Genomic DNA, 17,777 nt, shown 5'->3' on the forward strand with positions numbered 1-17,777 from the left:
CTTAGTAGCATATAAAGATCAGGAATGAAGGAGGATCTTGTACTCCTAGATCAGAGCCAGCCATAACTAGTTTTGGATTCTTCATTAGATCTCACCACAGCCCTAAGGGTGTTCCCCAAATGTATGGCCATGGACACTGCACACTAAAAACTGTAGGGCTTCAAATTGTTCTCATACTTAGATGACTAGCTGCTATCAGTTTGACCTCTGGACAGACTAGTTTCAGCATGAAAAATCTTTACTGCTTCTTTTCCAATTCTTGGCCATTACATTGAAGACTGCAGAGTCACAGACGAAGTCATTATAGATACTCATCTTTGTCTTTTGCCTTCTAGACACTATTATGCAAATTCTTTCTATCACTGGGGAGGATCCCACCTATCCAGTGGGTAGTTATGCTACTTCTACAGCTAGACTTCACTGCAGTGAGTCTTTACTTCAGAAACTCTGGGACTTATGGCTGGGACTATTTTCTGGTTTCTCATGCCAGATATTACATGAGAATGTTGCCACTGGTGAGGATCACACCTATCCAGTAGGTAGTTATGCTACTCCTACAGTTAGATGTTGCTCCAGTCAATCTTTACTTCAGAAAGTCTGGGACTTATGGCTACCACCATTTTCTAGTTTATCATGCAAGATATCACATTAGAATTCTTAAGCTGACCCTCAGAACACAGTAGTGTAAGTTTTCTGTCTCTTGTTGGATCATGTAAATCTTCCAAAGAATAATAAACTCACCACTGTTGGTGGTTGCACCCTCTAACATTACAGTGGGCCATCTTTTCCAACTACCCTTCCTCACAATGATTATCATTATGAATACCTCGACCCTGAGGTGGTTGGGCACTGTCAGGTTAAAATGGCTCAATAATACCCCATCATGGTTGGAGGGCAGCCAGCATAATAATATATTTGAGAAGAGAGTGTTCCTACTTACTCTATAGACTTCTCAACGATCTCTGCATCACAGTGTGATCACAATCCACACTAACAACATGGCTGTGGTATGGTATATAAACAGGAAAGGTGGAACTTTCTCATATCTCCTGTGCCAAGAGGCCATGAATGTATTGGAATGGTTTATGACAATAGCCCATATTTCTATGGATTCATTAGAAGACAGATCAACTGTTGTTTACTTATGCCACAAGAGTGGTCTCTAAGCTTATCAGTAGCATGAAAAGTCTTCAGTCACTGAGGAAAGCCTTGTTGTGCCTGTTTGCATTGCTGACCAACAAGCATAGCAACTTCTGCTAACTGATACCCACTCTGGAAAAGTGGGTCAAGTATGCTTTAGTCCAGAAGTGGCCCCAATGACTTCTGTAGGCTTTCCCCCATTTCCCTTTATTCCCAATATTCTCCAAAAAACCCTATTTTGGCTTGGACAATAGTAGTTCAGCCTCGCTTTCTAGACAGACATCTACTACTGAAGCTTCTCTACTTAACTAATCTGTCTAGGAAACCTCATCTAGGCATCCACTCTATATTTCTAACAACTTCACTTCTGTTAATTACTAGAGATACTGCATACCCACCTGAGGATAATCCGAATCCTTGTATCCACTCAGAGGCCAAATACTAGTAAAACTTATAAAAGTAAATGGATGTGTTTTGTGATTTGGGCTAGTTCCAAGGGGTTAGAATACTTTTCAGCTTCTAGTCTAGATGTTTTAGATTATCTTTTACAAATATTTGATTAAGGGCTGAGTTACTCTATCATTAAGTTTCAGCTTTTTGCAGTTGCCAGTTTTCACCAGTGTTTCTGTAACACTTCATTGGGCCCCTCACTGTCTATAAGACACTTCTCAGAGGCAGTTTTCATGCCAGGCCACCTTTTAAGGATCCTCTTCTCCTTTGTGACTTGAATTTCTTGATGGAAAAACGTAATTTTCCTGCAGCTGAGCCTACCTCTAGAATAGGCATAAAATATTTTTTCCTTGAAAACTATATTTCTAGTTCCCATTAATTCACTCAGTAGAATTTCAAAGATTCAGGCCTTGTAAGTAAATCTTCCCTACTTGGTCCTTTACAAGGATAGAGAAGTCTTGCAGACAAACAACACTTTCAGGCTTAGGGAAGCCACTTGGTTAAAACTGAACAAAATAATTAATCTTCTTTCCATTTTTCAGACTACTTCCACAGAAGAATGTATATTCTACATTGCCTGGATGTACACCAACAATTACATTTGCTTGCTAACAAGAAAAAAGTAATCAAGACAGTTTCTCATTTTTTGTTTGCTTTGCTGTCAATAAATTGAGCTCTAAAGTATCCAATGTCACCTTTTCCAGGTGACGTTTAGAGTTCATCTAATTCTGTTACATGAAATACAAGTCCTTAGCATTCACTTCTCGAGCACATTCAAATAGATTTGAGAATCATGTAATTTATACAATTCCTTTTCACTGGATTTTTTGAATAAAGCCAAGGAAGAATTGAATGGGGGGTTAAGTGCTTTTCTTCTTAAAATTAACATTCTTCCCAGAAGTAACTTGTTTGTCTAAGAGAATCCTGGTGAAGTAATTGTAAATTAAGTTTCCAGGTGAAAAGTTTTAATCCAAGGTGTCTGATAAATTCATTGGACTAACTGGTATGAACTTCCACCCTTTAATAAAAAGTTTAAAATGCCAAGTAGTAATGTAGTTATAAATATTAAAACCATTAAAAGAATGTGCAATCCCTCTTTGTGACACCATAATGGCATTTTTACTATGTCCTAATGGATAACAAGGGATGTGATATTGTCAGTCTCGCCTTTAGTCTTACTGATAGGTCAGATCCAATCCATCGGATCTGTCTCGGTCATTCTAAAACCTCGAAGTCTTCAGCAAAGCTCATGGGCATCCCTCTTTACCCATAATGCAACCCCCTAGCTTCCTCAGATCTTGTTTGCCCCTCTGCGGAAAAGGAAGTTCTTCTACCAAGCTCTGGGCTAAGTGTCTTTAAATTTGTTTCTTGTCACTAAATTTTTCTCAGTAGTTTTTCTCTTAAGTAGATTCTTTACCCTTTAGTGTGAGTGATAGGCCTTTCTTTAGTGGTTTTACACCATACTTTCGGAGGTTAGCATCCATTTAAGTCAGAGGGTGTCTAACTAATGTCCATTTCAGTTAGAGGACATTATTTCATTAGCCCTTATTGCTGTCTAACTAATGTCCATTTTAGTTAGAGGATGTTAGTTCTTTATCCCTTCTTGTTTTCCCTTTCTTTCCTTTCATCTGTTTAACTTAGAGGAAGATTAATTAGGAAAAAAATATTCTTCCACTCTTCTAACTTGTCTTGTTTAGCATAGAGGTCCTTTCTTCTGTGGGTGTGAGTGTGTTCTCGTTTTCTAAATATGTTTCAAAAAGAAGGGAAACCTGTTGGCTTCAAAAAGTGTGAGCAATGTGGGAAAAAGATGCCCCTTAGTGATTCACACACTTTGTGCATTTATTGCTTGGGGTCTCTTCATCTGCAAGAGTCCTGTTCAATTTGCCATGGTTTTAACCAGAGAGCTCTCTTGGAATGCAAGAACATTCTGCAAGAAGCTTATTCTGAAGAGGTTGTTAAAACCCCCATTTTCTGAGGCTATATCTACTTAGTCTTCTCCAAAATCAGAAAAGTCTTTAAAATGAGCTTCTTCTGCTCAGAAATCTTCTTCAGAGCTGAAGCAGAAAGTAACTAAATTGTCTGCTCAGACTGAATCATTGCAGCAGACAGGTCAAATTGGATACAAGACTCCCTCAGAGTAGTCAGAACCTACAACTCTGAAGTCCTCCTTATCTGAATCTTCAGTTTTGAAGATGGCTTTGACCACAGAATTTAGATATCAGAGACAGTCTCCTTCCTTGGAACCAATCCCTTCTCTGCTCCCTTCATCATTCTTAGCAAGGTCAAGATCTCCTCCCCTCTCCACCTGGTAAACCTGGAGTCTCTCCGATGAAGTTGTGGACAGGGTGGTGCAAAGGCTACTTAAGACACCAGCCTTGGCCAAATTACTACTGGATCCAAACCCACAGGTATTGGATAAAACACAATCTTTCCCCTTGGTGCCTGCTCCTCCTCCTCTGATCCATCCTTTTGTTTCTGAGCCGGAAGATTCTGACATCCAGCTAGTGTCCATATCGGATCCAAAACCCATAGGTTCTTTGGCTCTGATAACTGCCCCAAGTGTTTCCACTCAGTCGGAGCAAGGAACCTCTGGGAGCCAACACTCTCCGGTCAGGTCCATGGAGCCGGTTCAGATCTCTTTGGATCCAACCCTGCCTCTGGGGACTTTGGTGCAGGGTGAGTTCAGCTCAGAGCTTCTGTCTTCTAAGCCGGAGATGCCTTTGGCTCCGACAAACCTTTTGTCAGATCTGGGGTGTTCTTCAGAGCAGGGGCAGACAGCTTTTGAAGTCATGAGGAGGGTGCTAACTACTTCCCAGTCTCAGACACAGTCCCCCTCGGATCTTCCTCCCAACTCTGCGCAGGTGTCTTCGGTCTCTCATGTACCCTGTCCATGGGACTGTAGAGACTCCAGGCTTTAGGTTGTCCAACAGGGGACTTCCCCCATATTCTGAAACCTCTCCAGAATATCCCACTGAGGAGGTCCCTCAGAAGAGGACCTGCAAGAGGAAGCACCTTGACTCCCCGAAGGAGTCTATCACCTCTACCACCAATCTCAATGATGCAGAAGGGTCCCCACAGTCACATCATGAAGATGTCTCTTTTGGAGGCATCCTAGAAATTTTGAAGCACAGGGGTGACTGGCAGTCCACATCCCCTTTGGCCGAGGAGTTGGTGTACCTGAAGGCCTTTGGGTCTTGCCCTTCAACCTCTTTGGTGACCCCTCCTTCCGATGAGCTTATTAAGTTAATCTACTGAAAGGCTTGGGAGAACCCAGACTCTACAGAACCTACTCCTAGGAGGCCAAATAAATACATCACAGTCCTAAAGGACAAATCATTTTTGACAAAAGGTATAGCAGTGGATGCCATGGTCATGGTGTCCAAGACCATTTCCTCTATCCATCCTCCTAACAAGGATTTCAGGACCATGGATAGGTATGGGAAGTGCATTTTTACATCAGTGACCTTTTCCTTCCAGTTGCTGAACTACCTCATCCTCTTCACAAGACTACAGAGGGATCTTTTAAAGAAACTTACAGACTCCCTCCAAGGAGCTGTAGCTGATATGGTGGCAGATAAAGTCAATGCTCAGCTCGCCACCCTTAATTCTGTTGTCAACTTGTCCATTAGACTCATATCATATGCAGCAGATGGAGCGAGTAGAGAGGTGGGTTCGGGCATTTCGCTCAGGAGACAGGTCTGGATACATCTTTGTGATTTCACGGAGCCCTTCAAGTCTTCCTTCATGAATGTCCCCTTTGTTGGATCCTCTCTTTTTGGGACTAAGGTTAAACAGATGTTCACCAGGTGTAAACAGGAGGGGAAGACGTTATCTGCCATTGGAGTGCATTTTTCCACACCTACCAAACCATCTCCTAAAGGTCAGAGAGGTAGTGGGAAAATGTGGTTCAGAAAACCAAAGACGTCTTTCCAGGAAACACAAGGTGATAGTTCCTCTAGAGGCAGAGAGGGGAACAATAACGGAAGTCCCCACCCTCACAGCAGGGGACGCCTGCAGAATCAGGGGTCTAGAGAATCTTTCTTTAGTAGGCCCTTTCAGCACTCCTGAAGGGGTGCCCAATTGCTCATCTCTGGAGCCAGCTGGGGGGTCGACTGTCCCTGCAATGTGAAACCTGGCAAAAGATAACAAGAGACAAATGGGTGCAGGACATAATATCCAGAGGATATGACATTCCCTTCTCCTTTCCCACTCCTGTAAACAAGTCAGTTCCAGACATTCCACCCAGTCAGAAGGAACAAGCAACATGAGAAATCCAAAAGTTGCTAATAAAAAGAATCATCCAAAAAGCCCCTGCAGACCAGAGAGGATTCGGAACTTACTCATGATTCTTTTTAGTTCCAAAGAAAACAGGGGACTGGAGACCCATTTTGGACCTCAGCAGTCTGAACAAATCTGTGAAAAAGACCAAGTTCCAGATGGTGACACTGCAGTCGATACTTCCATTACTAGGAAAAGACAATTGGATGTGCTCTATAGACCTCCAGGATGTGTGCTACCACATTAAAATGGAAAGGCGATCCAGAAGGTATCTGCACTTCTGGCTAGGAACCAGTCATTTCCAGTTTTGAGTTCTGCTCACTACAGCCCCCAGAGTGTTCACCAAGTGTATGGCAGTAGTGGCGGCTCAGCTGAGGTGCCTAGGATTCCAGGTGTTTCCATGTCTAGATGACTGCCTCATAACTGCCCAAATCAGGCATCTTCTGCTACAAGCCATGGACTATACCCTTCAGCTCTGTTTTTCCATAGGTATTATTGTAAACTATGAAAAATCTGCTCCAGAGCCATGTCAGAACTTAAAGTTCATAGGAGCAGAGTTAAACACAACCACAATGGTAGCAAGACTTCCAAAAGACAGAGTAGACGATCTTCAGCATCATGTAAGATTATTAATCAGGAAGACATGACCTTCTGCAAGACTGGTTCTTCAGGTACTAGTGAAAATGGCTGCGGCAATTGTTCTCATTCCTCTAGCTCAGCTTCATATAACAATACTTCAGTGGCTACTTTCCACACAGTGGTCAGTCTTGGAACTTCCAATGTCACACAAAGTTTTGATTAACTAGTTCCTGCAAAAAGGATCTCCAGTGGTGGATTCACTCTCCATTAGTATCCCAAGGCTGCCCTTCATCCCCCCTCAACCCCAGGCCATGGTGACCATGGATGCTTCCCAGATGGGGAGAACATTATCTAGGGAAGACAGTCCAAGGCAGCTGGCAGGAACACGAGGGTCACTTGCGCATAAACATCCTGGAGATGAATGCAGTGCTTTTAGCATTGCAAGCATTTCAGGACACTCTCCCACTAGGAATGATAGCAATCCAGTCAAAAAATATGTCTGTAGTCTGGTACATAAACGAGCAGGGAGGAACCAGATCTTACCCCCTTTGTAGAGAAGCTATGAGGGTCTGGCAATGGGCTACCATCTCCAACCATTTTTTGATAGCAACCCACATCCCGGGAAAATTAAACATGATTGTGGGCAAACTGAGCAGAGCCATTTTATGGCCTCACAAGTGGTCCCTCAACCAGAAGGTAATGGAACAGATCAGCTTTGCTGTGATCTCTTCGCATCACCACCAATGCCAAATGTAGCAACTACTTTGCCCTGATTCCCCCCATGGGGAAGTTACCAAGGGATGCACTTCTTCATGATTGGCCACCCTGGGACTTATTTATGCCTTTCCTACAAGCCCTCTAATACCTACATTTTTCCAGAAAGCAAGTTTGTTGAAGATGACAATACTCCTAATTGCCCCCTATTGGCCTCGTCAAATCTGGTTCCTCTTTTTAAAGCCTCACCTTTGAGATGAACCATGGATTCTGGACCCTGCTATGGACCTTCTGGCTCACCTGTCAGGAAAGTCTCATCTGAACCTGAACAATCTCAAATTAACAGCTTGGCTGCTCCAGTTCCCCTGATCACCAGGTTTCTGTCCCTTTCCTCTCCAGTCAAACATATTTTATCTTCCCATAAAATATCTACACGAAAATTGTACCAAAGTAAATGGAGATGATTTTTTACATGGGCCAGCGAGAATCAGGTAGACCCTTTTTCTGCACTCATACATTCTATCCTGGAATTTTTGACAAAATGTTTCCATAAAGGAGCTGCTGCAGCAACTATTAGGATTCAGTTGGCAGCAATTTCCAATTTTCATATAGGAGAAAATGGTTCTGCAATCATATCACATAGGCTTTGTAAAGCTTTTTTGAAAGGAGCCAGTATGCTAAGCCCCCATATAAAAATGCAGCCCCCCCCCCCATATTTGAATTTTATCTTACCTAACATTATCTCTTCTCCCTTTGAACCATCAGCTACATGTGAGTTGAAGTACCTCTCCTGGAAAACACTCTTTTTAGTGGCTATTACTTCAGCCAGAAGAGTGTCTGAATTACAGGCTTTGTCTGCTAAGCACCAACACCCAGTTTTTCATAAGTACTTTATGCACTAACCCCTCATTTCTATTGAAAGTTGTCTCAGAAAGTAACCACAATCAATTTATAGAGCTTCCAGTTTTCTTTCCTAACTTCCAGAATAGAGGAGAATATTCACTACATCTCCTAGATGTTCATAGACAGTTACATTTCTACTTACATAGGACTTTTGAAATTAGAAAATCGGATCAACCTTTCATCTTTTATTTTGACATTAAAAAAGGTCTTCCAGTCACAAAATGTACCTTATGAAAATGGCTTATGCTTTGTATATCCTACACTTATAGCTCAAAGAATAGAACATTTCCACATAAGGTTAAAGCTCATTTTATAGGGTCTGTAGCCACGTCTGCATATTTTCAAGCTAGATTACCACTGGATAATATCTGTGCTGCAGCAACTTGGGCAAAACCTCTTGCCTTTCTCACTCATTACAAAGTGTATTTGGCCTCTAAGAGTAGAGCCTCTTTTGGTTCTATGGTTCTGAGGAATATTCTCCCATGAGCCACCCAAGAATCAGGTTGCTAGGGATGCGGTCCCATCAATGAGAATAAAGGCGAGATTGTCAACATCACATAAAGAAGTTATGTGCTTACCATGTGTGTTGTCCATCTCATCCTTTATTCTCACAACCCTCCCTCCATACGCCCCTGCCTATAATCCTGGGAGACCGAATACCATAATTTGGGTGCTACACATACATATAGCCTCAGAATTTATTCTCTGGTGTATATTTTAATATGTATAGATGTATTTTTATATATGCATAATATTTCTGTCTTACCTTTGTAAGAGTACTAGGGGCAAACAAGATCTGAGGAAGCTAGGGAGTTGCATTATGGGTAAAGAGGGATGCCCATGAGCTTTGCTGAAGACTTTGAGCTTTTAGAATGGCCAAGATGGAGCTAATGGATTGGATCTGACCCATCAGTGAGAATCTTGTTGAGCTCACTAAATTGGATGACAAAATGATAAATTTCTTAGTTGATATCTAACAATTTCATCTTATTTGAAGATGAATATTTCTGTCAGGCAAAGGGTGTCACAATGGGTGCCAATTTTGTACCTATTCATGCCAATTTTGTTATGTATAGTTGGGAGAAACAATATATGTTTGGTACTTATATTGCAGATACCTGGGCAATATATTTATTTTATGGAAAGGAATTGGCAACATTCTGGACAAATTTGTGAACAGCATCAACACTATACAGTTTTTGGTGCTTACTCACACTTATTCTGCTAATTAAGTCAATTTTCTGGCTGTAACTATTTTTAAGGACAACCAACAGGCATGCTTTATGTCCAACACTTATAGGAAACCCTCCTTCTGCAACAGTTACTTAGATTTCCATAGTTGTCATGCTTATCACTGTAAGAACAACATATTCAAGGGACAACTTGTGAGAGCAGCCAGGATGTGTTCTGAATATAACCTCTTCCTAGCAGAAGTTGACCAACTATTTAAGATGTTTTTGAATAGGAATTATCCTTTTGATTTTTTAAACGCTATATAAAACACTGTGGTAGAAGGTTGGGGGTAGTAAATAAGCATCTATATCAAATGATCGAATGTTTAATTAAGCGAATAACTAAACATCGATCACTAATAATAGCACACACAAAACATCGAACGGCAGTTTCCACTCAGGGAAACAATGCCATTGCCCAATGAAAATAAATAAATAAATAAACACAAATGAAGTGCAAGGCTGTGCCCCCTCACCCCCACTAACTAAATATACCAACTCCGAGATCACTGCAAATTGAAGAAAGGGCAAACTCTACACAACGGCCAAACAACTTGTTTCCCTGAGTGGAAACTGCTGTTTGCGGTTTTGTGTGTTCGATTATTAGTGATCGACATTTAGTTATTCAATTAACTAAACATTCAATCAACTAATATAGACCTATAAATACAACCCCTTTTAGGAGCTGCACAAGAAACTTATAACAACATGAACTCACATTCATACATATAGGTTGGACACAGTTGGGATAATTTCACTAACTCCTTGGTGGTGACTTACAATATGAGCTCTAAGATCAAGGATATTATAAAATAAACAACAGGTTACTGTCCCATAAACAATTTATTTGTATATCTAGCACCTTGGCCAACCAGCCTTCAGGGAGTAACATTCAACACTAAAATACAACATATATATAGAAAAGCACATATAAAACAATTAATTAATCATCCAATAAAACAATTATATCAAATACCTCCAATTAATTTCTTAGTTCAGTCCCAAAGGCATTAAAGTATTATACTACAACATAAAAACAGATTCCTTATACAAAAGTTTGTTTTTTAATAAGGAATTTCCCCCCATTTTAACATGAATTTTTTCAAGAACTGTACTCTGCAAGAATGAAAAATTACTAGCATGATATTCCTTAAAATGTGTTGCTGTTGAGCTCTCTTCCTTTTATTTCTTAATGATTTCTGTCCTGCTGTTTGTTTTATCATTCATTCATGGAATAAATATTTTCTGAACCTGAGGTACTTGTTACACTTATTGGAGAGTCCATGACCAGGATTTATGAGTTATTTCTTAATGTCCCCGATGTGCTCCTGCGACATCATTCTAAACATTTCTGTTAATCTCCCCGATGTAAAATAAGTTGCAGGGGCACCTCATGGCATAGATAATCCCTTCAGTACAGCAAGAAAAAATTCCTGTAGGATAAAATCTGACATTATTAATGCTACCAAAGCAACGTGTTATGAATGGACAAACACCACAGATATTACAGGGAAAAATGCCTAGTGCAGATGGATGTTTAACAATACTAACTTCAGGAGATGCAAAATTCCTACAAACAAAGCATATCTTTTAAACTTCACCCTCGTCTATATGAAATAAAAGGAACATCACCCAAAATTTTACATAATTCCCTATCCTTCATAAGAAACTCCCAACAATATTTTAACATGTCACGAACTTGTTCACTTGAAATATTATGTCGTAACAAAATATATTTTCTCTTTTCCCAATCTCTTCTTGTGTTTCTTAGGTTCATAGGTTCATAGGTTCATACTAGGCTATCTGCCCGAGGGCATTTACAAGCCTAGCCCATAGTTTTGTGGCTTACGCCACCCCTTTAGTATGGGGAACTATACCCATTATTTTGCTGTGCCTCTGTTGAGCAGTGACACTGAGGTAATCCCTGGGGTATATCTGCGATCTCCCATCCATTGGTCAAGATTTCTCTTGAACAAGGCCAGCGAGGTGCTCTGCCTCACATATACCGGGATTTTATTCCACAGCATAGGGAGTCTTTGGGTGATGAATCTATCCCTCCAGCACGTCCTATTAATAGCCATGTCGAGGTTTAAGTCTCCGCCCTTGTGGCTCTGACGGATCTAGATTTTTGAGGTGAAGCATATTCATCAAATCTGGGTTTGACATGGCCTTGTATGTTAGGCAAAGGTCACCTCTGAGCAAGCTGGCGACTGAATAGAGCTGGAGTTCTTTCAGTCGGGCAGCATAGGACAGATGTTTGAGACCCTTTATCCTTTTGGTGAGGAACTTTGTGGCCTCTCCAGCTGCTGCAAGTGTCGGGTCAGATACATTCCGAATGGGGCATTGTACTCAATCATTGGTCTGATGAGTGATGAGTATAGGGAGACTATGACCTCCCTTGATCTAGATGAGAATCCCTTCATGATAAGGTGGGCAATGTAGAAGGTCTTCCTAACTACTTTAGCTACATGGGTGTCGAATGACAGACTACTATCAACCTGGGTCCCCAGGTCCCTGATAACTTCTTCTGTACTCAGTGGATTGCCACCTATTTGGTAGCTAGGGGTAACCTTGTTTTTCCCGAAGGGTATGACTATGCATTTTGGCATTTAACTTTAGGCCATGGCTCTGGCACCAGTTATCCGTTTCTGTGAGACCCTTCTGAAGGATATCTGTGTCAGATGTGTTTTCTACTATGGCCCAGTTTGCAGTCATCTGCAAACTTTGTCAGCCATAACCCTCCTGTGTTTGCTTGTACTTGGAAAAGTAGATGCCAAACAAGAGTGGGCCCAGGACTGAGCCCTGTGGTACACCACTTGTGACAGGCTTTGAGTCTGACATGGCGCCAGCAACTCTGACCCTGTGGGTTCTGTCACTCAGCCAGTTTGCAACCCATCTTGTGATGTATGGGTTAACATTTAAGCTGATGAGTTTTTCAATGATACCCGAGTGGGGTATTGTATCAAAGGCCTTCGCCAGATCGAGGTAGGCTGTATGGACTGCCTTTCCCTCATCAATGGCTTTGGTGACTGTTTCGAAAAAGTCAACCAAGTTTAGAAGGCATGATCTGCCTTTGACAAAGCCAAACTGGGATGGATCCAAAGTCTGCAAATTCCCTGTCTTTATTTATGAGGTCCATTATGATCCTCTCCATGGCTTTGCAGATAAGGCTTGTCAAGCTAATGGGCCGGTAATTTCCAGGGTCGGTGGAGGCACCGCCTTTGTGAAGTGGGACCACAGTTGCAGTGCGCCACTCCCTGGGTACGTATCCAGAGGTAAGACTATGATTAAACAGCTGTCCTAGCTGTGGGTTTAATTCCTCGTTGAGTTCGTGGAGCACACAGCCGGGGACACCATCAGGTCCCATGGATGCTGTGTTTTTTGCTTTGGAGAGAGCAGTTCTCACTTGGGCGTTGGAGATGTTTGGGGGGTTGCAATCGCTTGGTATAGATATCTCTCCTTTTGGGGGGGAGTATAATCACTATCTGCTGTGTTCCATCTATCAAGTCCTAAAATATTCTGTAAAACTTCATTAACTAAGTCCTGATTTTACCCCATTTATAAACATATTAGCTATTCTATAAGCTTAATCAATAAAATCTTTCTCATTGTTACAAATGCGATATAATCTTAAAAACTACTCATATGGTAAAGAGGAAATCATATAGAGGGGGTGACAACTACTTCCATGTAAATATTGACTTTCATTCAAAAACTTTCTATGTACAGATGTATGAATCACACCATTGTCAAAGCCTCTTAAGCACAAATCCAAAAACACAGCCTCACTACCAAAATGTAACCCATCAAATATAAATTATATACATTATCTTGTAAATCAGAAACAAAATTTACAACATCATTTTCCCCTCCTTGACAAATAAATATTAAATCATATATATATATATATATATATATATATATATATATATATATACATATATATATATATATATATATATATATATAAAATAATGTAAAACATATTCACATATTTTTCATAAATTCATGAGTATATAAACAATCATCTTCAAATAAAGCCATCATTAAATTTGTATACATGGGGTCAAAAGTTACCCCCATAGCAGTGACTTAGAATTGTTGATAAATTATATTATCAAAAGTAAAATAATTATTCAAGAAACAAAAATGCACCAATAATAATATATTTACAGGCAGGATTATCACCCAAAGAGCGATATAACGCTTTTATTACATCCTTATGGCAAATAGTAGTATAGAGGCTTTTGACATCCAGGGTGACCCTGTGCATACCTTTATTCCATTTAAGCATATAAATTTTATTTAAGAAGTCAAAACTATCTTTAATATAAGATGGAAGTTTGGAAACAAAAGGAAGGAGAAAATGATGCAAAAACAAACATATTATGTAAAAAAATATTTGCATGCTGAAACAATTAGGTGACCAGGGGGATTAAAGAAATCCTCATGTATTCTAGGTAAATAATAGAAGGTTGCAAGACTGCAACCTTCCACAGAAAATTTATTTCCACATCTTCTTTTGAAAAGTACCCCAGTCTTAGGCCCTTATTCAGTAAACATTGAAAGCATCATTATACGAATATCACTTTTGTCATACACTGCCTCATCTTTCAGATGTTCAAGACACATACATATGTAATACTTAATGACTTCTTTGTTTCCTTTATCTGAGGGTTTTATAATTAAATCATTCCTCATAATAAGTTATTTCAAAGCCTCCCATACCCTTCTAGTCAAATTATAACTCATATGGTGTTTTTCTTTAATAAAATGATCATGCAGCTTTTCAACTGAATGATTAAACATAACTGAAAATTGTTTAATACATTCATTAGTGAAAGGAGGTATAAATTTGCTTTTGCATTAAATAGCCATAGTATCAAGTAAACAGCAAGCATTAATACAAGAATCATCATTGCTTGCATTGTCAATTTCAGAAACACAAGAAAAATACTGTCTTCAGAATTTTCAGAGTAATTGGAAATATCATGAATATTACGACTTAGTTTTAAGTTATGAAAACATTTTAAAAGAAGTTTTCGAACCAACTGAAAAATGTCTTACTTAAGAACATATATATGTGGAATAACTATAGGAACAAATTTTAAACCTAAATTCAAAACATTCAAATGTTCATCCAATCATGTACATCCTGATAAATTTAAAAACAGAGACTCAGAGTCAAGCTCAGTAATACCATGTTTAGAAAAATCTAAAAGTTCATTGCCATCTACCTCTCTTAGGACATGGCTGGAATTGTCCTTCAGGTGCAGCTGTATAGGTCCCATTAGTGCTTCTCCCTCTTTTACGGTTGTTGCATTGTTGTCCGTCACTGTTGGTTCCCATGAATACACTGCTGGTGTGCTGTCAGATCCTGTGCTAGGGGAGAGAAGGAAATCCGTTATCATCACTATCTGACCCCATTGTAAAGGCCATACCATCTAAAGACATAAATGAAATAGAATTTGTCTTTTTAAAACCTCCACTCTGACATAAGGGTTTACCTTGTTCTTTAGTTTTATGACTGGATCTCAACATAAAGGTCCACCCATTTTTGTAATCACAGATCCCTCTCTTAAGTTTAAACTTTTTCTGCTCAACAAGTTCCAGCTCAAGAGTTTTAAGTTTCTCGTTCATATTAGTTATAAAGTTTTCTAGCTGAGCAGCAGCAAGGTGAGCAGAAAAATAAGAATATAAGCCAATTTTTAATCTTTTAACTTATGTTGTTTTAACCGGTCTCTCTTAAGTATATTGTTTCCAACAATTAAAATATTTTAAAAATTAATGAAGAAGTTTACAAACAATTGGGAGGGGACCCAATTTTGTATAAAAAACAAACAGAAATTGCAAAAACCTTCTTCAACATCCTAACACTCATAATGCTGTTGGTAAGGGGTGTACCTGTAAATGTAGGGCATGTAGTCAATGTCCCCACATATTTGAAAATGAAGTGATTGTCTTTAATAGGTTCCCATACAAAGTTGTTTTAGCATCCCAGAATTGTGCTGTGTTGGGGTGTTATACATTACAATTTGTAAAGGTTGTTTGAAGTTTTATGTTGGGAAAACTAAAACGCAGTTTAGAAAGAGAATGTATGAGCATTTATATGCAATATCAAAATATAATGGTAATAATGCACTTTACAAGCATACATTAGAATGTGGAAAATCCAGGTTTTTATTTGGCTTACTTGAATTAGTCCCCAGTGATGTAAGAAGAAGTGGTCCCTGGGAAACTATACTTGAGTACAGGGAACTGGTTTGGCAACTTTGGTTGGGTGTTCCCAGGGCCTTAGCTTCAATGACCTGTTATTCCAGTTTTAAAACTTAGATCAAACCAATTTTGATAAATATGTTCAGTCACTTTTGAGGTTTGAGACATATATATATATATATATATATATATATATATATATATATATATATGTGTGTGTGTGTGTGTGTGTGTGTGTGTGTGTGTATACACACACACATATATATATATATATATATATATATATATATATATATATATATATATATATATATATGTATAGATATATAAATATATATATATATATATATATATATATATATATATATATATATACATGCACACACACACACACACACACACACACACACATAAATATATATATATATATATATATATATATATATATATATATATATATATATATATATATAAATAACAAATCTGAAGTAGGGACTTCATTTGTCAGCAACCTTTGGGATATGGATCCGATCTCGGATCCGAGCCGGCAACTTCTATCACAGCATAGATCCGAGCTCCTAGCTCCTCCCCTTACCCATAATCCCCTGCCTACCCTGACTGACCCCAGATCTAGTTTGCCGCTCTTCAAGCAACAGCTAGATTCCAGAGCGCTTGGCGATTTTGTGAGAAAAAAAGTTTTTTTCTTCCTTTCTGATTGAGTGATTGTGGGTGCGTGTTAGGTTTACCCTTAACACTAAAACTTCTTATTTTTAGCTTACTTAGCTTAAATTTAAATTTTAATTTTTCCTCCCTCCCCGCTGGTCGTAGCGTGTGTGTGTGTCTTGAGTGTAGGGGCCTAGTGAGTGTGCTTTACTTTAGTTATGTCGGAGGCCCCTAAAGCCATTTTTTCGAAATGCACCGAGTGTGGTCACAAGCTTTCACCTGCTGATGGCCACACTCGGTGCGTTAGGTGCCTTGGGGTTGAACACCTCTCTTCGGGTTGCGCGATTTGCACGGCGTTCAACCCCAGGGCACTTAAGGATCGGAAGTCGAAGCTGGTTCTGGCGGGCCTTTTACCCCCAGACTCTGCTTCGGCCTCCGGTACTTCGTTGACTGCTACCCCCCCTGGTAGCGGTCACTCCTGCCTCCCTTCCTCCGACCAGGACTCAACCTCCTGCTTCGGCTCCGGAGGATAGGGAGTCCAGGAAAGAGAAGCGGAGGGAGAAGCACCTTAAGCGGCGGGCCAAGGACTCTTCATCGGCCCCGTCCGCCAAGAGGGCTTCTCCGTCCAGGTCTTCTCGGTCTCCTCCTCCTCGGATCCGATCCCCTTGTTTCTCCCCGGGACCCGAGGAGGAGGTGACCCGGTCCCCGTCGAGGTCATCGAGGCGACACTCCAGGTCAGCCTCGGTGGCCTCTTCGAGGTCCACCTTTAGCATGTCAGATGCGGACATGGACCGGATGATGAGGAAATTCATCCAGGCACAGATGCAGATGGGAGTGCTCTTGCCACCCCCCACTCCGGGGGGGAGCTCGACCCCTTTTTACGCCCCTATTGCTCCTTCTCCGACCCGCATTCCGGGTTCGGAGCACTCGGAGCTGAGCCACGTTGGATCTGGGAGTGGGTCGGAGCCGACCATGCTGGGCACGTCGGCTCCGACGGCTCCCTCGAGTTTGTCGGATCCGACCTCTCGGAGCCATGGGCCGAGCTTCGGATCTGAGGGATTCGGTGTGCTTTCGGCTCCATCCCGGTTGGAGCACACTGGTCCCTCGGATCCGATGTTCTCGGCGCCGGGTCCGATCCCCACTTCAGATCCGAGTGGGAGTCAGGTCTCGGATCCGTCAGAGAGCGGCTCCCCCTCGGCTTTCGCTGCGGTGGAGAGGGCACTGTCGAGTGCTTCCAGGCCTCCGGTCCTGGCTTCGGCTCCTTCCTGCACTCCTTCTCATCTGGTCCTGGCTCCCCTCATCCGGCCCTCGGGGCAGCCTGCCTCAGCGCCTCTAGGAGTTCCAGTGGAACAAGATACAGCCCATGAGGACTCCTCGGACAGCCCCCCCGAGGAGATTCCTCACAAGGCAAAGTGCAAGAGGAGGCACATAGACTCCCCGGAGAGTCTCACCGAAGATACGGACTTAGATGAAGGGGAAGGCTTCCCTAGGTCATCCCCCGAGGATGTCTCCTTCGGAGACATCATGGAAATGCTCAAAATCAGGGGTGGGTGGTCTGCCCCCAAGGCTTCCTCTGATGAGTCCATATTCCTTGAGGCGTTT

At 41.0% G+C, this 17,777-nt stretch overlaps 1 protein-coding gene and 1 long non-coding RNA gene across 2 annotated transcripts in view; one reads left to right on the top strand and one right to left on the bottom strand.

Moving 5' to 3' along the window:
• Positions 1-17,777, top strand: part of DLEC1 (DLEC1 cilia and flagella associated protein) — a 2,498,134-nt gene that overhangs the window by 1,291,767 nt on the left and 1,188,590 nt on the right. The gene's annotated exons all lie outside the window — the stretch shown is intronic.
• LOC122798533 overlaps positions 10,139-17,777 on the bottom strand; it is a 137,181-nt gene continuing 129,542 nt past the window's right edge. Inside the window, exons 2-3 of the long non-coding RNA XR_006364276.1 lie at positions 14,534-14,678; positions 10,139-10,729 (exon numbers count right to left, since the gene is read on the bottom strand). This is a non-coding gene — a long non-coding RNA (uncharacterized LOC122798533). The remainder of the gene's footprint in view (positions 10,730-14,533; positions 14,679-17,777) is intronic.

The sequence above is a fragment of the Protopterus annectens genome, chromosome 3.part1 (assembly GCF_019279795.1).
Source record: "Protopterus annectens isolate FY-2018-M chromosome 3.part1, PAN1.0, whole genome shotgun sequence".
In the NCBI taxonomy this organism is placed as follows: domain Eukaryota; kingdom Metazoa; phylum Chordata; order Ceratodontiformes; family Protopteridae; genus Protopterus; species Protopterus annectens.